Here is a 25,319-nt window from a genome sequence, read left to right as displayed (position 1 = left end):
AGTGCAACTCTCACCGATGAAACAGCTTCTCGAGAGCTTTTTTTTTTTTACCACTTTCAAAAATGACAACAGAAAAACAAAAAGTACTTGTCCCAGACTATTTCAGTTGTTGAACAGTGCAGTATATGCGTCTCCAATCACTGGATTGGCTGTACATTTCACAAGCCTTGGTGTTCAACAGAATGTTGCGGAAACACACCAGATCTTTTCAGTAAGATCTAGGTCCCTTGGCATCTGAAAGGCTAGTCTCAAGCTTTAGATGTGGAGAATGCAGAAGGAAAGGGCAAAACAGCTCAATATCAATAATAAATAAAGTTTCACCTTGTTTTTAGACATAGAGGTATATAAACCATTCCTATGTTCACATCTCACCCTATTTGTGTTCATTAATACATCTCCCAGCTAGCTTGATTCAACATGTTAACCAACAAGAACAGATGGCAGCCACCCCAAAAAATTATGTTTTCACATATTGGAAGAGTATAGACTGGGCGCCTGTGGCTCATTTGGTAGAGCGGGCACCCACTGGTTGGTGGTTTTGGTGTGAGTGGTTGAATGAGCGGTGTCTGTAGTGTAAAGCGATTTGAGTGGTCGCAAAGACTAAAACAGCGCTATATATACGTGCAGTCCATTTACCATTACTTCTCTGAGTGCTCTGTATACACTCAAGATACTTTTCATCAAAAACTGATCTAAGCGTCACTTGGAGATATTTTTCATTTTGAAGGTGCAGGAAATGTTATTTTACAGTACAGGGAGGGTTTTTTCCCCCTGTGTCTTCATCCTGCTCAGTACACCTACTCAGTACTCTCAGCACAACACTCTGGATGGTCCAGTCTTGTTTTTTATTATCTTAGTGTTACCTTTGAAAATAACACAACAGGGCACCATTACAAAAAAAGAATTGATTCATTCAGTCTGATCACTATTAAACAAAATGTTTATGCATTACAGTGGGTTCTTTACCTTGTTAATAGAAGGTTTACCAAACAATGCCAACACATTGTCCACCAACCAGCTTTAGCTACTTTACAAAGTCTTTATCAGCAGGTTAATTGGATAGGTCTATAGAGTGGCGCTAAATTAAAATTAAGTTGAACTCTTGAGTGTTTGCTGTTGACATGTATTGGTCTGCTTACAAGCTGAATAGACCTGTGATCAGCCAAATGAATGCAACTTGTTTGCTGTGGTTTCCTGACTCACAGGATGTAGATTGTTGGTATAAGACTGCCATTGGCAACGCATTTCACAAAGTATTCTCCTCCCCTTTTGCTATCTCCACTCTGTACTTTACAGGAACACCATCACTGATCCTAGTGCCTTACTAACAGAAGGTCATCTGTAGGGGTGTGCCATATCGTATCATTCACGATTATACACCTTCTTAACACCAAACATCCAGCTTTTTCTGGCATTAGTCTGCACAAGCTGTGTTACTGACAGGAGTTTGCATTTTGAGTTTGTGGCAACTAAAAAATTTAATGCATTCTTTTTTTTTTCAGCACGTTCTGAAACCCCAGAACTCCTGAGCCTGTAAGGACCACTGTAGTCCTCGGAGAGTCCTTCTTTTCTGGATGCTTTAATAAGAAGTAACAACTTATTACTCAAATCAAGTGGGGCTACATGTGCTTAAAATGCCCATAAATAAATTATAAATAGGGTGGAGCTTCGAAGCAACTCAGGCAATAATGGGTGAGATGGCCTGCTTGGTCTTGGCATAGTCTTCTAGAGAAGGTCTCTAATAAATGCTGCTCGTAGCACTTGAGCAGAATAAAACGATAGAACCATCCTGAGATGCAATCGCTTTGATCACAGTGAAAGTTTCCTCTGATTCCTACAGTGAGCTGACTGAAAAAGCCTTTGAAACTGTATCAGACAGTAAAACACTTCAGAGAATCTCCATGTTCAGCCTTCATTTTAACAGCAGTCTCTGTGATCTCACAATTTGTGCCGAGGCAGTGGGTTACCTCTTTTCCTTGTTTGTAATGTTTCAGCTCAGAGCAAACAGTATACATGTTTAATGAATGATACATTCTTTGAATAAGCTCCACACCTACGACATCTGTTCTGGAAATAGCTAAGTGACAGAAAAATGGTGCAGCATAAAGGAAGCCTGCTATAGTTGGAAGAATCACACATCCACATCACAGCTAAAAAGGATTTTCCACTGCAGGAACAAGTGAAGGCACTTACGCGGGACACACATGAGGAGGAATGGTATCGAAGTATATTCATGGCCCAGAAAGGTAGAAACTTTGAGACGATGTTTTTGAGAAGGAAAGTACACTCACAGCTTCACAGGGAACATCACACCTGAGCTGCAATTTTAATCTCCCATAATCCTCTTTGTATGTACTCTAGGCTGCTTGTAATTAGTTTTTAAGCACTCCCAGCAAACACAATCCTTTTTTTAAAATTTGAACAGCAGCAGCTTTGTCCTGGAAGCCAGTTGGTCAGTGTGTTGTGGTGTAAATATGATCACTTTGTGGCCTCTTGACCTTTGTCAAACCACTAGTGGTACAGTACGTTTTTGTAACCCAATTTAGAATCAACAACATATGACGGCGAATTACGGCCAACTACGAAAATAACTAAATAAATAAATACCGACCCGGGGGAGGGTGGTAATATTTTGAGAAAATAGTCGCAAATTTACGAGATTAAAGTGGCAAATCTGCGAGAAAAAAGCCACAGATTAACGAGATTCAAAGTGGCAAATTTTGCGAGAAAAATGTTGCAAATTTTCGAGATTAAAAGTGGGAATCTACGAGAAAAAAGTAGCAGATTTATTGGAAAAAAGTCGGAAAAATAGTGTTTTGTATTTGTCAAGTAACCTGAGGTATTTGTGGAGAGACAATTGGCTCCCCAAATAGCTTTTTCTTCAGCTATTATGGAGCCAGTGAGGCCCAGATCTTAGAGGGCTGCGCCTATACTTATAGAATCTGCAGTTTCAGTACGTGACTAATGTTCTATTTTGTATAGGCATCGCATGGATATGGTTAGCCTGGCTAACGGCAGACTATATCACAAATGAGATATAGTCTGGAGACCACCTATTCATTTTTCCGTTTTGGAGGCGGTTTACGTCCAGAGACGTTTATTGGCCGCTACGAATGTCTATCATAAGCGTCTGTAGGTAGCTCTTAGCCAGTCGTATCAGTTATTACTAGATAACGTATGTAGAGCGACAGAAATTCGAGGAAGCATCGAGCATGAACATGACTGATGTTTACATAGCCAGACTAGCCCATCTCTACTTTGAGACTAAAATGCTCAATTCTGCTTCTGCAACGTTTTTCTGCAGGATGTTCTGACTCTGGCTGCTCTGTAGTTTCAGCTCACAATCTACCGGCAGTGTCAGTGTGTGTGTGTGTGTGAGAGAGTTGGAGGGAGGGGAGTTGCTTGCTGCTTTGCTTCTCCAGTTCTGGCTTTCTGCAAGATTCTTAGTTTTTAAGCCATATTCCTCCCTCATGTCAGCCACACACATCCACTGATTTTATAGGCAATAGACCAGCTGCTGCGGGTCTCTGGGCGGCTCCGCTGTCCCCCGGCTCGTAGCAAGATCAACGGCGTTACAGCAGTGAGCGGTAGTGGGGCTAGTTGGTAGATTAAGGTTTTGCCAAATCCTGTCGGAAGCAAGGCTAAAACATCTTTTTTGGTGGTGATAACGGAGTGTAAAGTCAAACGTTGTTCTTCTTTTAAAATAAATTTTGGCTCTAAACTATCTAGAATAATGTCTACAGCTAGATCCAAAGAGCTTTGTGTCTGCTGCAGCCATGTTGGATCCGTAAGCAAACTACAAGCTTTATGTTATGCTAATCTCGTAAATTTTCTTTTTTCTCAAAATATTACCCCCCTCTGCCGGGTCCTTATTTTATTTTATTTTTTCATTCTTGGCCCTAATACACCGTCGTAACCACACATTATTCAGTAAGACGAAATTGATTGTTTAGCTGTGATTTGCAAGTACTTGTTGCCTCAACACTGTAAACTTCAAAATATATTTATTTAACAATTTAATTTCATTTTACCAGTGCAGAATGAAAGGACAGAGCGAACTAGCTAACTGGCATAAGCATCCATGAGCGTACGTTTTAAAGGCGCCCTAGCCAGTTACAGCACAGTCCAGGCTTTTCTCATACAGAAGTGTTAGCTGAACTGGGTTGGAAAAACAATAGATGCCCCCTGGAACACTTTTGTCTTGACAGGTTTCTGTATCTTACAAAGTACTATCTGCAGTTTTTATGTGACAGGGTTAGCAAACAACCATCCATCAGTAGAGCAGCATGAATTTTTTTTGTGCGCACCTCCAATAGCCCCTCTCTTTTAGTTCGGTTTTTGCTCTCCTTAGAAAAGTGTCTGGCTTTTTTGGACCTAAGTGCGGCACACTGTTGAGCAGCAGGTCTCTGTCTGTGTCTGCCATTACAAACAGCTGCTGCTTCAAAGCTAAACTTCAGCTGATCGGTCTGTGTAGGTTCATCACTACGAGCAACGCCTTGTAAAATCTCACATTGTTTTCACACAGTGTTGAAAACCCTAATATATATATAAAAAAAAATGTCAGCTAGCCAGTTACCATTCAAGGTCCTTTTTTTTGAGGAATGGTGGCTGTGGGCAGTGCAGCTCAGCACTGTGTCAAGTTGTTCTGGTCAAAAATATCTAATAAAAATGACTTAATTAATCATTTTACTTTCAACTGTGTCCCATAAGTTGTTGCAGCAATTTTTGTGTTGATACCATTTGTTACACACATTTGGAGCTGAATAATGCAATGGATAAAAATGGTCATAAAACCCTCCAGATTATTACATCAATATATCAAAACCTTTAGAACAACATAGAATAATCCATGCTGAGATTTGTGTTCAAAAACTTTGGTCATTTTGGAGATTTCTGTATTTTCAACGATTGGATGACGAGCACAACTGTTCTTCAAATTGCTGAGAAAACCTCTAAATGTCAATATACCTAGGAAAGCACATCATCTGAATGCTCTAGGTCTCTAGTTTGTGGTTGTAAAGTTTCTTGAGGCTGTGATTATCCTAGAGGTCACAGCAGCTCATTTTATACAGTGAGGTCGAGACTCAAGAAATGCCCTCACTGCAATGAACTGGCTACTACTGATGACTAGCATCTAATGAAGAAAACTAATCCTAAATTTGTACTACATGAGAAAAACAAAAAAAGTCAATTTTTTGCCTTAAATTGCATGTTATCAGCATAAGGCATAAATGTAAAGAGGAGACGTGTGCGCCCCCCTCCATGGTTACGGATAAGATTTACGTAGGAATAAACACATCTCATTAGCAATTAATGTGAGAGGACACATGGAGTTGAAGCATTTGACCAGTCTTGACCAGTGAAATATCTGTGAGTGAATGATGATCACAACAAAAACAGAGAGAAGTTGCTATTGCTGCTATTGCTGAATATCTGGAATACTACATGGTAGTAAGCAAAAGTGAGTTGTTTCCCTTAAATGTTGCGGCTTGTGAGTGTTCATTGCAGGATTTCCCATTTGAAATAGTTCTACATGGTAGAACTGACCTCAGTTATTTGCATTACAGATAAATCTGAATACTTGTTTAAATGTACCCCCTTGGTGGTGTGGCTACAGGAAGATTTCCAGAGGTAATCATGTTGCATTATCTTTTTCAATAAATTCCATTTTTCTCCCCCAGTCTTTCTCTTGTAAATTGGATAGCTTTGGATATCTGGGAGTCCCTCAACTTCTTAGAGAACTGTTGCGGGAGCGAAAGTCTCTTGGATGTTTGGCTTAACCTAGTTTTAGATTTTATTATTGGGCTACCAACCTAAAATTGATTCAGCTTTGGATCTGCCAGGAGGGCTCACCTGATCCTCCCTCACTGTTGCATATGGAAGCATCCTCCACTATACCTGCCTCATTCTCCCATTAACTTTTCTATCTCTCCATGTACTAAAAATGTTCTAGTTAAGTTCACTTTGAGGATCTGGAAGCAATTTCGAGAGCACTTTGGTCTACAGACGTCTTTCTTGGCTCCAATTTTCGGTAATTCCGTTTTTCATCCCTCTCTGATTGAGTCTTTGTGTCTTGTTCCAATTCCAGCATTAGGACATTTGGCGATCTTTACTTTAACAATACCTTTGGATCCTTTCAGCAGCTCTCTGAGAAGTTCCCTTTACCTAGATATAGATTTTTCAAGTATTTACAGATCTGCAGCTTTGTTAACAATCTTAGCCCTCATTTTCATAATCTTTACCCATTGACTTTGTCTTAACTCCATTACCTCTCGTAAAGGGTACAACAAGATGTTATGCTGCGTCTAGTTCTCTCCTCATCCGTTTGTGTTGGTCTGATCCAATGTAAAATCCTCCATCGTGCACACTTCAATAAGGTCAGACTGTCTGAGATTTATAATGATATAGACCCTGTTTGTGATAGGTGTCCTCAAACTTGCTCCTTATTTTCATTTTTTGGCCAGGCCCCTCCCTCCGCACTGATTGGTACTGCTTATCACTCTACCAAGCAGCTGTTCGATTTTATTGAGTTGGAAACCTTTCATTCTTCTTGAACGAGAGACATATACATGCATCTGCCCGTCTAAGTAATAAGATAGAAATAAGAACCAGTTAACTTAATATTCAATATACATTTCCCTATATCATTTTGGTTTGAAAAAAAAGGGAGTAGGCTGAAGTATAAAATACTTATCTAGGCCTATCCCCTGATACTCAACACTTCAAAATAAGAAATTGTATCTCTATATATAGCCACTTAATGTCAAATAAATATGTATTATTATTATTATTATTATTTATTTACTTATTTTCTTATTAGTCAACCATAGTATATCAAACAACTTAGATCTGAGAATTTCTATTACTCCCGCAAAGAAAACGAAATGAACAAAAATGAAACATGAAGCACATGTAGATATGTGTCTCGCCCATGAAGGCAGTGCATAAAATAAAAATGACTTAATTAATCATTTTACTTTCAACTGTGTCCCATAAGTTGTTGCAGCAATTTTTGTGTTGATACCATTTGTTACAGACATTTGGAGCTGAATAATGCAATGGATAAAAATGGTCATAAAACCCTCCAGATTATTACATCAATATATCAAAACCTTTAGAACAACATAGAATAATCCATGCTGAGATTTGTGTTCAAAAACTTTGGTCATTTTGGAGATTTCTGTATTTTCAGCGATTGGATGACGAGCACAACTGTTCTAGCCACTTAATGTCAAATAAATATGTATTATTATTATTATTATTATTATCATTATTATTATTATTTACTTATTTTCTTATTAGTCAACCATAGTATATCAAACAGCTTAGATCTGAGAATTTCTATTACTCTCACAAAGAAAACAAATGTGACAAAACAAAAAATGAAACATGAAGCACATGTAGATATGTGTCTCGCCCATGAAGGCAGTGCAGCTTCCTACACCTGAAAGGACGTGCTTGCTCGGCCCTGCTGCCTCCATGGACCCGCCTTCTGGGGTTTTATTCCAGGTTACCATTCCACATTGACACATCTGTCTGATAACATGAGCACAATAGTGATGCAGGCAGAGCAGGAGAGAGAGAGATAGAGAGAGAGAGCGAGGGAGGGAGGGCTGTTTAGCAGCGCTCGCACAAGCAGAGCTGCGTTCACCCGGAGCACAGCCCATGGAAGAGGCTGCCGTCCTCCTCCTTAACTCCTGCTACAATTCCTCTGGTGAGTCAACAAGCTCTGGTGTTCTTTTACCATGTGTGGAGTGTGCATAGTATTTTCCTGGAACGTAGAGACTGTGAAATATGCTGTACAGTGTGGCATATGCTGAGAGGTTATTTATTGGCAGTGTAGATTGCGATGCAAGATTCACACATGCTGTTGCCAAGGCTTTCTTTCAGAATGTGAGCTGCTTCACCATGGCTCTGAGCTGTGTGTGTGCTGTTTCAGCTGGATGATTCAGAGGTGCAGCTCCTGTCATTACATAAACACAATATTGGTAAATGTGAAGCTCAAGCAAAGCCAGAGGTTTGTTGGAGCATTGCCTTGCTGTTATCAGTTTTATGATGGATTTTAGTTTAACTATAGGTGGACTTACATTTCTGACAGCATATGTGTATATATATATATATATATATATATACAACATAAACAACATGTTTTCTGTTATCATATATACATGTGTCATGTACAAAAGCTCAAATTCTATTTTCTTTAGTTAGTTAGAAAATCTTTCTATGATCCGTTTTAGAGATAGAAAGTGACATCACCTCTAACAGAGACGGAGAATCTGTTTTCCAACTATTGATCTTGGAAGTAAATGCCTTTCTTCTTATCTATCTATAAGCACGTGGAAACACACAAAGTATACCTATTTCAATATATCAGGTGTCAAAATGTCTTACTTTTATCTCATAGTTGCGTAATACATTTTTCTATCAATTAGGAGTTAAAAAAATCACACTGCCAAGCTAGTTTGTATTAATTAGGTATAAAACCACAGAATCTTTCTGTTTTCTGTGTATGAAGTAAGATGATGTCATTTTGACAGGAAAACACAAGTCTGTCTACTTTCATACACATACATATATGCATACTATCTATGTGCTTAGCCCTTCACACTGAGGATCTGCAGCTGAAGTGCTGCAGCAGCATGATGTTGACAGTCAGCAGTGTGTGGACGGCTCCATCATAGTCCCAATGGCTGTGAGGACAGTTATACACAGGCAGAGAAGGAACAATCCATGTTTGGAATAAGTTTTGACATAAACAGGAAATTTTGAATGCATTATTATTGATCGCTTTATGAAATTACACATCAATGCAAATTGAGTGGTTAACTCAATTTTCACTGTGGCTCATTGTAGTGATGCGGAGCAGTTACCATGCATCTCACTCCACACAGCAGTGCCCTATATGTGTATGTATTAGGGCTGCACGATTCTGATAAAAATGTGAATCACAATTTTTTTTGCTTAGAATTGAGATCACGATTCTCTGGCACGATTTTTTTCATAAAATGGTTATTGTTCTGATGAACTTTGGCAAGGGCATAGTAGTAGTTATGGAAGAGAAACTATTGTAACCCTTAATAGGGCACTCATTGAAATACTTGCAAATTCCAAATTTCAACCCTAGAGAATATCGGAGGATATTACATACTGCCAGAATGTGTAAAAAAAAAAAACATACGAAAATAATATTTTGAGAAAAAAGTTTACGAGATTAAAGTGGCAAATCTACGAGAAAAAAATGCGCAGATTTATGAGATTTAAAGTGGTGAATCTGGGAGAAAAAAGTAGCTTTTTTCCCACTTTAAATCTCTTAAATCTGCAACTTTTTTTCTTCTAGATTTGCCACTTTAGTCTAGTAAATTTGCAACTTTTTTCTCGAAATATTACCTGAAGTTACCAAATATAGTTCTTCGCCTGATAAAGGGTTAATAAAAATGAAAAATAAAAATTGAGACATGTGGCTGATAACAACTTCCCCCTATCACTCTATGCTCATCAAACAGTCTGATTTCCTTAGAACCAAGAGTGTATGGCCCTGAACATAGCACTTCAGAATTGACTTAAAGATTCTTGGCCAGAATCACAAGTCTGTCAACATGTTGAGGCTTCAGCGACGAACGGTGCCGTGTCACAATGTTCCACCTGTACTAACAGCCAATCAGAAGGTGAGCTTGTCGCAGGAATACACAGGTATTTCCTCGCTAGCACAGACTTACCGCAGACTTTCCTCCGCTTTAACTCACTCTTTCCAAAACACTCAACTGCAGGCGGGCTTCCTCCAATGAATCACGTGTTAACATAAAGAAGCTTTACCATTGCTTGAGGGAGGAGGCAGCGGCAGTGCTGCGTTTGGGGGCGCTTGAAAAAATCCGGGAGGAAATAGGAGCATTTGTATCTGATGCAGCGCGAGATATAAATGCTACAGGATTGATGTGTAGAGAAATCTGATCATGTATGTGCGAATCGAGATCACAATTTTTTAAAATATTTATCATGCACCCCGAGTATGTACAGTTGAAACCAGAAGTTTACATACACTATATGAAAAGACACATATGCTTTTTTTCTCACTGTCTGACATGGATTCAGACAATCACTTTTCCTGTTTTAGGTCCGTTAGGATTACCAAAAATATTTCTATTTGCGAAATGCCAGAATAATGAGAGAAGGATTTTTTTAGACTATTTTTTATTGCTTTCTTCAAATTTAGAAGTTTACAGCCACTAACATTATTATGCATAAATTGTTTCAAGGCATAATAATGTTAGTGTATGTAAACTTCTGACTTGAAGAAAGTAATAAAAATCCTTCTCTCATTATTCTGGCATTTAGCAAATGGAAATAATTTTGGTAATCCTAACGGACCTAAAACAGGAAAAGTGATTGTCTGATTCCATGTCAGACAGTGAGAAAAAAAAGCATATGTGTCTTTGTATATAGTGTATGTAAACTTCTGGTTTCAACTGTATGTTGTACATAAGGTATGGATCCTCATAACATGCCTGCCTCATGTCCCTTTATCTTGCTCCATTTGGAAGATGCTGCATGCAGTGTGTTTACACATCAGTTTGACAAAGTGTAAATGTGCTACAAACAAATGAGAGCATGGACAGGCTGGTGCCAGTCGTTGGCAAGTGTGAACCTCACTGTCCCTGAAGTGACATGAGCTTTCTATTAGTAGTGAGATAACTTGTCACTAAGCCAATGTGTGAGACCTGGGAACAACGAGATATTACTCAAAATGTTGCACATCCTTAATAAATGGTAACATGTTGTATTGCTGCGATCTTGTCATATCTTATAGTTTTCCTCTGCAATGACAGATTAGATGCCACTGTGATGACGGCTACAGTGTGAGTGTGATGTCTGATAATACGATTTGAGTATCTGTTCTGTTTGAAATGAGTCACAGACCGCAAGTGACTATTTCACCAGAGAATCTGAACACTTTAATTTGTACGGTAAAAAAAAGCATCATTCAGTAGATTAACTTTGAAATTAAATTCAGATTATACAAGTAATTCACCGTACTGTTGACAGAAAAGTAGTCACTTGTGAAATATGATGAGTCTATACATCTGTAACTGTATATTTTTGTCATTGTATAGACAGTATCAATCTTGCCATTGCATGCAGTATATGATATGTTGTGTGTTTAATCAGGCCTCAGTTCCTGGCACCTCTGGAGGAAGTCATTACCCAATTATTATTCTAAAATGTAAAAACAAAAACTCTTTCTTTCAATGGTCTTTTAATTGGTGACAAAGTATGTATAAGACAATCACTGTACAAGAAGAAAATTTTTTATTTTTTTGTACAACATCCACCCATGACATAACACAACCAACGGCCCAAACTTCTGAACACAGACATACATATACAGCCACTGACAAAAAAATGTAAATGGACAGAGTAAAAAAACAAGAAAAAAAGGATTAACAAACAAAAGGATGAAATAGATGGAAAAAAACATGGAGGAAAATAAATTACCAAATAAAAAAAAAATAAAAAAATAATAATAATAATAATAAAAAGAATAAAAAGAAGAGAAAAAGAGGAAGTGGGGTGGCTACTCAGAAATTATTGTTGAGGGTTTCTCATAAAATACCAAGAAGGGGCGCCATTTTTTGTAGAATTTGTTATCCGATCCCCGAATAGTGTATCTAGCTAGTAAAGCTAGTAAAGAGGCAAAGGCCAGAAAGTTGAGCACAGCTTTAAGTAAATTTAAATCTGGAGCAATGCCAAAAATACCAGACAAGGGATTGGGCTCAATTCGATGGTGAAGGATTTCTGATAACGCATGAAAAATCAATGTCCAAAAGTTACCTAAAGAGGGACATGTCCAATACATGTGACAAAGTGAGGCAGGTGCACCTTTACACATATCACACATAGGATCGACACCAGGGTACATTGGCGCTAATTTGGTTTTTGATACGTGGATATGATGAACTACTTTAAACTGCATGTTTGGACACATAGAAGAGGAATGGATCCGATCAAGCACCGAGTCTGTGTCCTCTGTAAAGGTATTATTATTTAGGTCCTGTTCCCAAGCAAGAGGCATACACTTTAATATAACACTTTCTGTACGGGGTTATGTATTCTTGGAAGTTTGAGGCTTTGTAAATTCTGATTCTTGAAAGCTTTTATATAATTCAGATATTATTTTGCAGCTAATGCTAAATACCTGTGTAATGTTGTTGTCTGTGTTTTCTGAACACGTCAGCATTTTACAAACCTTATGATTTATTTTTTGAACTCAAAACACTAACCAATGGATTCACAGAGTAACTGGTAGATGCAGCTCTAGAGAAAACACAGTACTTTCAGCACTGTGAAAAGAGGCAAGGAGTAGCACCTTTAATGCATCATAAATGTGAATAACGTAAATGTAAGTGTGCCTGTGTGCCCCTGGTATGAGTAAGGTTTAAGTGCTTTGTACATAATGTATGACTTCATCCAGTGACTGAGTGGTCTCTGTAGTGGATAGTTAATGGCAGTAGTCTTAGTCTACCTCTGCCCTCACTGGAACCTACTCTGCAGCCAAACACCTCATGTGTGAAAATGTAAAATGAGTGGGGTTTTTTTTCTGGCTAAAGGCCAGGAGGAGGATGATATCACTGGCCTTTTTTAGGCACTGACAGGCTGTGGGCGTCGAGGCTAACTGCAGCTGACTGTGAAGATGATGAGGATGATGATGATGATGATGAGGATGATGGTAGGTGGAGTGGATCTAAGGACAGAAGGAGAGATATGACCTCTATTTCTCCACTATTTCTTTGGATTGTCTCTCTGGTGGAATCCTTGCCTGGCTGATAGCACTCAGCTCCAGGGACCTTCATGACAATCGCAATCCTGTCAACCATCTGTCGCTGTTACCAATAGCAACATGGGATCTAATACAGGAGCGTGATAGCAATATGAGTGATGACAAACGGTCATGGTCTATATTCAGCTGGCTGTGGTCAGACTATAGCTCATTGCAGGGCTCCATATGATACTAAAAGTCAGCTTCTTACTATTACACTGCATGATAAAGTTTAAGAAGAGTTTTTAACCCTTTATCAGGCAAATAACTATATTTGGTAACTTCAGGTAATATTTCGAGAAAAAAGTTGCAAATTTACAAGATAAAAGTGGCAAATCTACAAGACAAAAAGTTGCAGATTTGAGAGATTTAAAGTGGCAAATATGTGCGAAAAAAGTAGCAGATTTACGAGAAAAAAGTGGGAAAAAAAGCAACTTTTTTTCTCCCAGATCGGGAGAATCTCGTAGATTTGCCACTTTAATCTTGTAAGCTTTTTTCTCAAAATATTATTTTCGTATGTTTTTTTTTTTTACACATTCTGGCAGTATGTAATATCCTCCAATATTCTCTAGGGTTGAAATTTGCAAGTATTTCAATGAGTGTCCTATTAAGGGTTAAAGTGGTGAATCTGGGAGAAAAAAGTTTTTTCTTCCCTTTTTTCGCGCAGATTTGCCACTTTAAGTCTCTTAAATCTGCAACTTTTTTTCTTGTAGATTTGCCACTTTAATCTAGTCAATTTATTTTCCCTAAATATTACCTGAAGTTACCAAATATAGTTCTTTGCCTGATAAAGGGTTAAATGCAAGTGATTCAATGAGAGCAGGTCAGAATTCTCGAGGTTGGTTCGCTAACATCCTTGTCGAGTGAATTATACAGATGCTAGTGCTAGGTAGTGGGACAAATCAATTTTTCTTCCACTTGGCCAACAAAAGTCTACACAGGCCCAAACAAACAGAAGCACATGGCTTTATTTAGAAACCGACTAATTGAGCCACTAGTATTTAGAAGGCTGTAAGCTACAAACATTGGGAGCTCACATTGTGTTTCTTTACTCGAAAGTTCATGACTCAGGCTACGTTTACACGAGGACGGTCTGAACAGAAGACGCAAAAGTGGCGTCACGTCTTCACTTTTTATTCCTCATTTAGACGAGCATTTTCGGGAGGAAAACTGCGTGCATACGGTGACGCAAAAGTGTGTGAAATTCGATTGTATGCATGCCAGGCGGCATCACTTAAAGCGATAAGAGCATCTTTGGGCATGCAGAAGTTTTCACGCCACACATTTTCATCAGCTACTCCTTCCACAAAGTTCTCCAGCATCCACTAGATCTCCCAGGTCTCGTTCACAGCTGTCTGGCTCGCCTCCGACCAATCGGTGCATCCAAAATGTGATGGAGGTAATTACAGATCCTTCTCTGTTCACTAATACTATCTGTACATATCCTGTACATTTGGTGGAAAGACTCCTGTAAGTTTATTAGAGCTGCCAGAGCAGCTTGAAGGTCCGACGCATGGAAATAATCCCACATGTTTGTTTATTTTCCTGTACTGGAGCATGTATGTGACGTGAGCAGATCTGAGCAGAGTTTTGCGTCTTGGCAGTGTAGACGGACACGATACGGCGGAGCGTATTTAACTTTTCCACTTTGGAAGGTGGTTTCAGATTTTTGCGTCTTTAAGCCCCCAAAACGGCGTCATCGTCGAAACGAACCACTTCCGATAAAATATTTTGTCGTTTTTACCCGCGAGCATCCTCGTGTAAACGGGGCCTCAGACTCAGTCACAAAGACATCTCAAACTTTGCCAATAAACCATATAACGTTTTGGATTGGAAGCTGTTTATTTTTGGTTTGACGCAGCACTGCAGTATGATCCTAATGAAGCATATTTGGTTGAAGCATATATATAATAATTGTTTTTTTTAAGCGTACTAGCATTAGATCTGTTTGTGGAAAGGTGTTGCCTTTTTGAGTGTTCACACATACACAAAAATTTCTGAAGATTGGCTAAGGGACAAGGTTTGAAAACACGCAGAGTGTTGGTGTCTATGACCATGAATTTAAATTGAAACATCTCTTTGGTATTCATGCCCCACACAGCTCAGACATAACCCACAGGTAAACAGACTTGTCCAACAGCACAGCGTGTCTCTTAGCTAACCTGATTAAGACTCTTCCCCAGTAATAACGTGAGAGAAGGATTGCTCTCTGATTGAGCAACAAAGGTGATTTGTTGTGCTGCTGGGTCTCAGTGTAAGAAAGGAGCTTTGGCATGTTTCTGGTTGAGTGTGTTGGCATGCTCGTCCCGACGGCTTTGTGTGAGTGGAACAGCACATTAACTCCACAAGCCAAGTTGATATATGAGGTAGAGCCGCTTAAGATTATCGAGCTGCTGTAAAAGCTACCTGTACAAAACTTACAATGTTCAGTTTTAGTTGAAATATGGTTTTAGTGTGTTCATTTAATTATATGTTGATGCCGGAGTGGTGTCAAACTGCATGAAACTGAGAGCCCTTTTATCCTACATCAGGCCTATTCAACTGCAGCACGTGGGCCGGTTGATATAAGACCGGCCTGTGGATCAGTTCTGTTTGAAAAATAAAATAAAGAAAAACGGGGTAAAAACGTGTGAATGATTACTGGTTAAAATGCTTTACTGTGGCTGTGCTCTTGTTACATAGAACATTTTGATCCTGTGCCTTAAATTGCAGCTTGTTGCTAGCTAGCAGGAGTACCAGGATGAGGCGTGATTTGGCTAAATTTACATTTACATTTAGTCATTTAGCAGACACTTTTATCCAAAGCGACTTACAGAAAAAGGGAAACAATCAAGGTATAGTGTGATAAGAGGCGTTAGTGCAGTAATAAGGGCTAGTGACGATTCTTTAAGGAGTAGAGTTGTGGTGTGGTGCTAGGAGAGAAAGTCCTCTCTGAAGAGCTGGGTCTCCAGGAGTTTTTTAAAGGTAGAGAGGGACGCCCCTGCTCTGGTAGGAACTGGTAGTGCGTTCCACCAATGGGGAAAAACAAACGCAAAGAGTTTGGATGAACGGGTGGCAGAGCCAGGCGCCATTCATGTCTGTATCAGGGCATTTAAGTAGGTGGGAGCAGTACCGGAGACAACAAATCCCAAATTGAACAACAAATGGTCGGAGAAATATGTCTACTCCGAAACTGCTGAGGGAAAGCCACACTGTAAAAAAAAGATAAACAATAGCTACTCAATAAAATTGAGGCAACAGATTGCACGCAATATTATTAATTAAATCTAACTACGTTACAAGTTGAGTTAATAACAACTTAACAGGAAGTGCCTGTCAATTAAAAACGGACTAATTCTATTGTGTTGGATTCATTCAAAATTCTCTTGATTTATAATTATATACACATAAAGATTATATTTAATGTGATCAAAATAAGTAGATTCTATTTCAAACATTTTTATACTAAAGTTACTTAAACAACTGCCTCAAAATCAAGGACGCATTTATATTGAATACATTTTATCAAATATATTAAGTAAAATTAAATGACTCCAGAATAATTTATTACAGTGCAATGTGTTTGAGTGCACTGCAGAGCAAAGGACTACAAACTGAGGAGGCATTTTAAAACAAAGCACCCGGCTTTGATAAACCAACACACCAGGTTTGGATTTTTGCCAGCAAGAATATTAGGCTCTAACTACAAACTACAGACATAGCCATATCGTCTTCAGTCGATCCTGTTCAAGCCAACAGAAGGCAACTGCAGCTTCTCTCCACCGAGCATGGATCCTCAGTCAAAAGAAGCTGACACAGTTAAAGAGTGCATCGAGTAGGTGGTTACTATAATAATCAAATGAGAAACCAGGTGATTTCATGCATTAAAACTATACCCATGTCAGATTAATCAACGGGAAGGAGGATAGATGTGTTAGCCACAGATGCTTTTTAAACTCTAGTGGCTGAATTGAGGAAAGCTGAAGTTATGTCCCTGGCCAACATGGTCTCACAGGAATCCGTGAAATAGCCACGGATTTGCTTAACTCAAAATCTGTGGAATAGCCAGGGTCATATCCCGTGGCTATTCCAACATACAAAGTGATTATGTACATTCACTGAGTGAATATTTAGAAAATGAAGCATATATTTCTCGCTAGAAATGTGATCAAAATCCATTTTTATGCAGAAACTAAGTCAAAATATTGTTTTTTTCACTAAAAATAAGAGAACTGTCCGCCTTGTTTTTTGTTCTGACCGCCGGGACCTTGAAAGTCACGTGACTTGGAACAAACCAATAGCCAAGGGATATGACTATCATTAACTTGCATTGTAGCGAAATCCGTGTCAGTTTTACTGAAATTTGAGTTATTCCGTGGCTATTCCACGAATTTTGAGTTAAGCAAATCCGTGGCTATTTCACGGATTCCTATGAGACCAGGTTCCCCTGGCTGTGGATGAATCCACTGACAACTCGCTAAATGGTGAATGTTTCAGAGAGGACATCCTGGGCCTATAAACACTGAAAGGTTATACAACTGGTAACATAATTTCCAGAGGATTGTTGCTTTTTTCATTGGCAATGGACTTGATTTGAAGCATGTTAACATGCTGGTTACATTATAACTATTTGCAGACATCTCTGATGTCTCTGACAGCTGAGCATTATGATTTACTTTTACATAATGATGTGCGATGGCTAAGCAAGGGAAATGCTCTTAAGAGGGTCTGTGAGCTCAGGGAGAAAATTGGTAGTTTTCTCCGCAACAGCAAGCACAAGAGAGCCGCTACATTTCTGTCTCAAATGCTGGATGATGAATTTGTGTCAAATAGGTGCTTTTGAATGCACTTAATCTGGGACTACAAGGGAAAGATAAAATGGTGGTTGAAACTAACTGCATTTTAAAAGAAACCAGTTCTTTTCTTGTCTGATCTCACTGACAGCATGTTCCATTTTCCCACACTCCGTGATTTTATTTACTTTATTTTAGTTGTCAGCACGTACCAGTCACTCACAGTCAAACTTTTAAATGACCTGAGAAACAACTTTGCAACCAGATTCAGTGACTTGGACATGGCCAAAAACGTGTCCTGTCAAAACGTCAATATAGGTTGTGTGTACAGGCAGTGAAAAACAAGCTATATTTATGAATTTCACTGTCGGCTGTATTGTGGCTGCGGCCATCTTGCTGACGTACTAGTGACTGACAGCCAAGCGAAGTTTAAAAGGGTCGGATTCCCGCAATCAGTTGGAGGCTGGAGAAGTGGATGGGTCAAACAAGCAACAGACTTTAACCCAGGAGAGCCAGATTCGCGTCCCGTTTGAAAACAAAAGTAAGCCATTTTTAACTTAAGTTATGTAAATCATGTTTTTGAACGTAACTTACGTTTTTTATGTAAGTTGCAGCAGTCACGTGACCCTTGTAACTGCTCTGTTTCCAGCAAATCGGGCAGTCTGTTGCCTAGAGGTTAGGAATCAAGCTTGTAACTGGACAGTCGCTGGTTGGAATCCCGGTACTGACAGGTCTAGGACTGAAGTGCCCTTGAGCAAGGCACCTAACCCCCCTCCACAGCTCCCCGGCGCAGTAATGTGCTGCCCACTGCTCCTTGCATGGTGTGTTCACTTGTGTGTAAAAAAGGATAGGTTAAATGCAGAGGTTGAATTTCCCCATTGTGGGATTAATAAAGTAATCTTCTTCTTCTTTAATTCTAGTTTTGAAAGAGTCTGTTTGATAAACTATTTTTTTTCGAATAGTTCCATATTTTCAGCTACTCTACCTTATTGTGTGGCATTGACCTTATTTTTGAATGCATAAATAAATAAATAGTTGTCTAACTTTCATTTATTCCCAGCACTTCCATTTGATTGTTCCCTCAGTAAGTCTAAATATGTTCACTGATTAGTTTTTATGCTGTTGTGGAAACACTTCAAAAACATCAGTAAAAAAAATGGCAGGTTGTGCCAGACCCTGAAACTATTAATGAGCTGAAGGACGACGTGAAGAAGTCGCCTCAAGGACATGTTTGACTATTTGTGTTGCCTCTCCGTTTGAAAGGCTTATTGATACACACACTGTGGAAACTATGACTGTGTATGAATACACAACATCACAACAAGGACCTGGAATTTATGACTGCTCATGTTCAGATTTACATCCAGGGGTGGAAGGACGACCTGAGTTGGTGTACTCAGATAACTTACACGAGGTAACCATAGACTGTATATAAATAATGGACGTAGTCACCGTGACGTCACCCATTGGTTTGTGGACTGCCCGTTGGAAGCCTCGAGTTCAGCGTTATACTCGTCGCCATCTTGCGTCGCCATCTTGTTTCCGATTGGCGGAGCAGACCATAATTGGACTGTGGCGGAGGGCGAGGGATCTGACAACACTGACTACACGCCTCTCTACACCGGTAACCCGACTGAGAGAAGCCGCTGCTAATTCATGTTAGCATTAACTGGAGCATTAACTGGGATGTTAGTTTGGCTAGCAAAAAAACTAAAACAAAATGTATCTTTCTTACCTCAGAAAACTGAGCAGCGACTCCTTGGAGTGTCTGTTAGTCCAACCAAACACTGAACAAGACATTTTACTGAACAAAACGTTCAAATAAACTGTCATTAAGTGAAAATACAGTGAAAGGGTCAAAGTTATGAGACCAAATCGGTAAATGTCCTCTTTTCTATCTATATAACGTTATATATAATTTTATTGACACGTTGCCGTGGATACGCTCTGCTTCTCTCCTGGTGACAGCTCGCCTTGTCAGTGACCTGTAGCCACGCCCCAAATCATACGATTCTTTATCTTCTATTTTCTTCTAAATGGGTCCATTATTAGAACTATTGACATCAAATTGTCTTGAAGAAGATTTTTTACTAGCGATTGAGACCATATTGTTGTCCTGAAAATTTTTTCTGAGGTAATAAATCAAGTCAGAAGTTTTCAAATTTTGCACTGAAATGAATGGGCAGATTTTTTTTGCAGCCAAACTTAGCACCCCCTGCTGGAATTTTCGGTAGATTGCAGGCTTAAGACACTTCCTGGTCGGCCTCCATGCTCAGACACGGAGATTGCCACCTGGAACTAACATTAAACGGTTGCAGATCGTATTTTATCCACCTAAATACTGGCTCATTGGAAAAAAAATCTACATTAATTTAAGTTTACACTATATTTCTAACATCTCTTGCCATCATACAGCTTTCTGATGGGAACTGTTACCTATACTATCTTAATTTTACCTCACAGAGAAGTTTGTTGATTGTGTTATTGCTATTGTGTGACTTTAGTGATGTAAGTAGTAAGATCAAAGCAAAAGCAAACACCAACGCAGCAGCAGATCAGCAGCTCCCGTCATGTCAGATTGATCTGGAGTCTGGAGCGCTTGAAGCAAGAATATTATGTATATTTTTTCATTTTCCATTTTTTCATGTCATGAAGTATGATGTTGAAAAATGTCTCTTTCTTTTCTTTTTTTTAACCTTAACAAAAAACAAGGAAGGCTGTGGATTCAGGGCTACATGGCTCACACACACACACACACACACACACACACACACACACATCTGACCACAGGGCAGCTTTGTCACATGGCATTTAAAACAAAGCACGTTCGCCCACACAGAGAACTAATGACATTACATATCAGCTGACAGGAATTAGCTGATTATTGTTTTATTGTTTAGTGATTATGTGTGATTGTGTGTGTGTGTGTTTGTGTGTGTGTGTGTGTGTGTGTGATCTACGGTAGACAAAATTAAACCACTGTGGTTAGCAACAAAAACCGTTGGACATATTGTTAACCCTTTATCAGGCAAAGAACTATATTTGGTAACTTCAGGTAATATTTTGAGAAAAAAGTTTACCAGATTAAAGTGGCAAATCTACAAGAAAAAAGTCGCAGATTTAAGAGATTTAAAGTGGCAAATCTGCGCGAAAAAAGTCGCAAATTTATGAGAAAAAAGTGGGAAAAAAGCAAATTTTTTTCTCCCAGATTCGCCACTTTAAATCTCATAAATCTACAAATTTTTTTCTCATAGATTTGCCACTTTAATCTCGTAAACTTTTTGTTTATGTAATATCCTCCAATATTCTCTAGGGTTAAAATTTGGAATTTGCAAGTATTTCAATGAGTGCCCTATTATGGGTTAAAGTGGTGAATCTGGGAGAAAAAAGTAGCTTTTTTCCCCCACTTTTTTCTCGTAAATCTGCGACTTTTTTCGCGCAGATTTGCCACTTTAAATCTCTTAAATCTGCGACTTTTTTTCTTGTCGATTTTTTATTCTGAACTCCACTTGTTTGGAAAGTTACTTCTTTAAATGTGCATGTGGCACCTACTCACGTCAGCGAAAACTGAGAAACCCCTGGACTGAAATAGCTCCTCTGTAAGCTCTGAAATGTCCACATTAACAGACACAGAACCTGTTTGAGACATGAATTTGGGGGAACATGTGTCCTGCGTCTTACCTGAAGCCTAAGGCCATGGTGTTCCTGATCAAGCCAGCTGGCTTCTGCTGCCCTCTGGCCGGCTCTCCTCCAGATACAGGAGTCTGAAGCAACAGAGCGATCCTAGCTGCAGTGTTGCATGGCTGGCAGGTTTAGACCCAGGAGGAGCCCCCTACCCCTCCCTCCCTGACTCCCTTTGGCTCTGGCACATCTGGCATCCCCAGATGTAGGTATAAACAGTGCACACGCTCTCCCCCAGAGAGCCCACTGAGTTTATTTAAAGATTCTTACCCAGGTGTCAGAGGTAATGGTACAAAGCGGTCTACTCACATTTTTGTTTGGCTAATATGAGTATTTATGATCCACATTTTTATCATCTGTCATAGCAGGAGGCATCAATCAGTGTTTTATTAAGACTGGCTCAAATTTTACGGTTTTAAGACTTAAATTCCAACTTGCTTCCAGCTGCTTAAGATGCCGTTTTCTTGTGCTTGTTGGTCTAAAGGTGATTGATGCATATTCCCACACACACACAATGTAAAGATGAATAATGTTTTCTCATGTACTTCTGGTGGCATCCCTCCATGTAAACACATGGAGTACAGCAAGGTGGATAAGGATCAGGACTACAGCTGTTAGAATTTCAAATAGGTAACCTGTACGTACTCACTCACTTTACTTTGCTCCGTTTGTTGGCAGTTGCACTATAAATACATTGTGCTCAGCAGAACCAAGCTGAACTTTAGTAATTCATTTTAAACAAAACTGCAAAACTTCGAAGTGTGGAGATCTGACTGTGTTTTTAGACAGTGATGTCCCATGAAGATGAAAAATGTCACTTATTATCCAAAACAGCTCATAGACATTATACAAATAACTAAATACCTTGTTTTTTTTAAATGTTTTTTTTAAAATGCTGTAGTGTGAGCACCAAAAATAAAATCCCATCCAGCATTTGTTTTGGTCTGAAGGCAAATCTAATAATAAAACTGTAAACAGGCTACAGTAGAAACAGTAAAGGCCAGTATGAAAATGACTGAGGTGGAGAAGGGGACTGAATCTAAGGTGTATTCTTTTTATTATTATTGTTGTTATTGTTATTGTTATCATTATTATTATTATAAATAACAATTAAATAAATTCAGTCCATGTTTTTTTTTCTAACATTTTTTTAACATTTTATTTTATCAAACATCATCACATCCATAAATTGGGCGCAGTAAGTCTAGTGTTATATACAAACAGTTATTTTAAATAATTTAAAGACTAAATATAAAGTGGAATTTCAAAAAAAGGGTTCACTTAAAGATAATGATATCTATCGGTATTGTCACTTTGCATCGATGATATTGGGCGTCACTGGAATGACTTCTTAAACCAGGAAGTAAGTTAGCATTTTAGCGCCCTGGGGTCTATCCTCTCATATTCAATGAGGATTTTGAATAATAACAGATTGCTAGATTTGTTGCTAGTCGCTTTTTTGAAAAATAGTCACTAGCTGGGTCTGAAAAGTCACTAAAAATTGTTAAGTTGGCAACACTGGGGCCAAAATCCAATGCAAATATCCCATAGACTAATTCTCAATAGACCCCATTGCAGCATTGCTAACTTATGGGTTGGCCTATAAAAATTCATAATGTAATTTCCTCTCTATTTTATAGAAATATTCAATAGGCCAAAATTACATATTTGTACTTCCTGACAAGATATCACAACAGGTTTGGTACCAATGTATTAGATCTTCTAGTTTCATATGCTACCAATACCTTAGCTGTAGCTTTAACCCTTTATCAGGCAAAGAACTATATTTGGTAACTATAGGTAATATTTCGAGAAAAAAGTTGGAAATTTACTCGAAAAAAAGTTGCAAATTTACTAGAAAAAAAGTTGCAGATTTAAGAGATTTAAAGTGGCAAATCTGCGTGGAAAAAGTAACAGATTTATGAGAAAAAAGTGGGAAAAAAGCAACTTTTTCCTCCCAGATTCACCACTTTAACCCTTAATAGCGCACTCATTGAAATACTTGCAAATTCCAAATTTCAACCCTAGAGAATATTGGAGGATATTACATACTGCCAGAATGTGAAAAAAAAAACATACGAAAATAATATTTTGAGAAAAAAGTTTACGAGATTAAAGTGGCAAATCTACGAGAAAAAATTTGCAGATTTATGAGATTTAAAGTGGTGAATCTGGGAGAAAAAAAGTTGCCTTTTTCCCACTATAAATCTCTTAAATCTGCAACTTTTTTTCTTGTAGATTTGCCACTTTAATCCAGTAAATTTGCAACTTTTTTCTCAAAATATTACCTGAAGTTACCAAATATAGTTCTTCGCCTGATAAAGGGTTAAAACTGAACCTACTAAGTTGTTATGGTGGAATGCTAAGGTGTTGAACAGTAGTTGGGTGAGTACTGGTATTGGGTGAGTCAGTTACAGATGATCAGTCAGACATGTCCCACATCATGGGGGTGGCGGGACAAGCACCTTGGACAATGAACATGAGTGTCCACCAATAAAGAGGAGGCTGCTGAGCTGTGTATATACAAACTATACTATAAAAAAAATAATAAAACAGAAAGCAATATTGCAAATCCTTTGTGGCCTACATTCAGTTGAGTACAGTAGCCTATAAAGACAAGATATTTAATGGTCAAACTGAGAAGCCTTTGGTTTTTCTATACCTGTACTCTCCTTCTGAATTTGACGCATTGTGCTGTTTTTATGTTTGACACAGCATCTCGACTTTTTTTGAATAGTGGTTGGACATCATGACTGAACTTTGAGTGAAGTTTTCACTTCATGGTAGCTTTGGGAGCCAGAAGCCTGCAGGCACTATGGCTTTTTGATGTCAACACTCCTTTTTCATTCCCACAAGTGTGTTAAATTGTTGTTTGATCATTTTAAATTGATGTCTTGTTGTTTAATTGTGAAAATCCAGGGTGCTTCCTGTGTCCAGTCTGTTCTGGATGGAGATGATGTTTGATTGAGCAGAGACATCACTGCATTTCTTGGCTGATTCAAATTTAAAACAGACTTCTGCTGCAGTGCTGACTAGGGAAGAAGAGAGGAGTGAGAGAGAGAGAGAAAAAAGAGTAAAACATCAAAAGTGAGACACAGATTGACACAGTGGGGAAGGAAGAGAGATGGTGCAAAGTGAAAAAGTGAAGTATGCAAGAAGTACTGAGACACAAAAAGAGATAAAGGATATGGAGTCTGGAGTTTATTACTATAATTATAGACTTTCAGTGTTTAATTAGAATCATTTAATAAAATGATTAAGACATTAAATAAGAAATTGAATTATTAAAATCAAGCTTAAATGTTTTAGAAATCACGAACGAATAAAAGATGAATGACGGCAAGAGATCATTCGACTGGATTTACTTTTTTGTCTTATGTAATCTGCTTTATATACATATATATATATATATATATATATATATATATATATATATATATATATATATATATATATATATATATATATATATATATATATATATATATGGGTCAATGACGCGATCTAACGCAGTGTCAGTTGGTGTAACCATTACATTTTTTTCATAAAAATCTGATTATTTACAGGAAAATAAATGTGAACTTAAATGAGAAAAAAATACAATCCATGTTTACATTGCAACATTATGGTATATAACAAATTTTACATAATTTGTCTAAAATTTAGAAAAAAATGGTTGTTTTAAGAATATGTTCTGCTCAATGTTGATGAAATGTGAAAATGTAGAAATACTCAGAAATATGCTTTTTAAAATTAAGTAATTAAATGTATAAGTCCACTTAAATACACTGTAGGTGGATAAGGTTTATATAAATGTACATATATTTATCATTAATTTATGGTTACACCATTTGACATCTTGCCAACCCTTATTTGTCACTGACCCATATATATATATATATATATATATATATATATATATATATACATATTTATATATATATGTATATATATATATATATATACATATATATGTATATGTATATATATATCACTTTCTTTTGTTTGCACCTAAGAGCCAAACAGGACATTATGCTGCTGCTCCAGGTGTG

The 25,319-nt window shown here is 38.1% G+C and overlaps 1 protein-coding gene across 1 annotated transcript in view; it reads left to right on the top strand.

Annotated features, from left to right (window-relative positions):
- The window catches only part of LOC131960517 (pleckstrin homology domain-containing family A member 5-like), a 241,091-nt gene that overhangs the window by 125,602 nt on the left and 90,170 nt on the right, over positions 1–25,319 (top strand). The gene's annotated exons all lie outside the window — the stretch shown is intronic.

The sequence above is a fragment of the Centropristis striata genome, chromosome 22 (genome assembly GCF_030273125.1).
Source record: "Centropristis striata isolate RG_2023a ecotype Rhode Island chromosome 22, C.striata_1.0, whole genome shotgun sequence".
Taxonomy (NCBI): domain Eukaryota; kingdom Metazoa; phylum Chordata; class Actinopteri; order Perciformes; family Serranidae; genus Centropristis; species Centropristis striata.
This window is presented reverse-complemented; position numbering and strand designations above follow the sequence as displayed.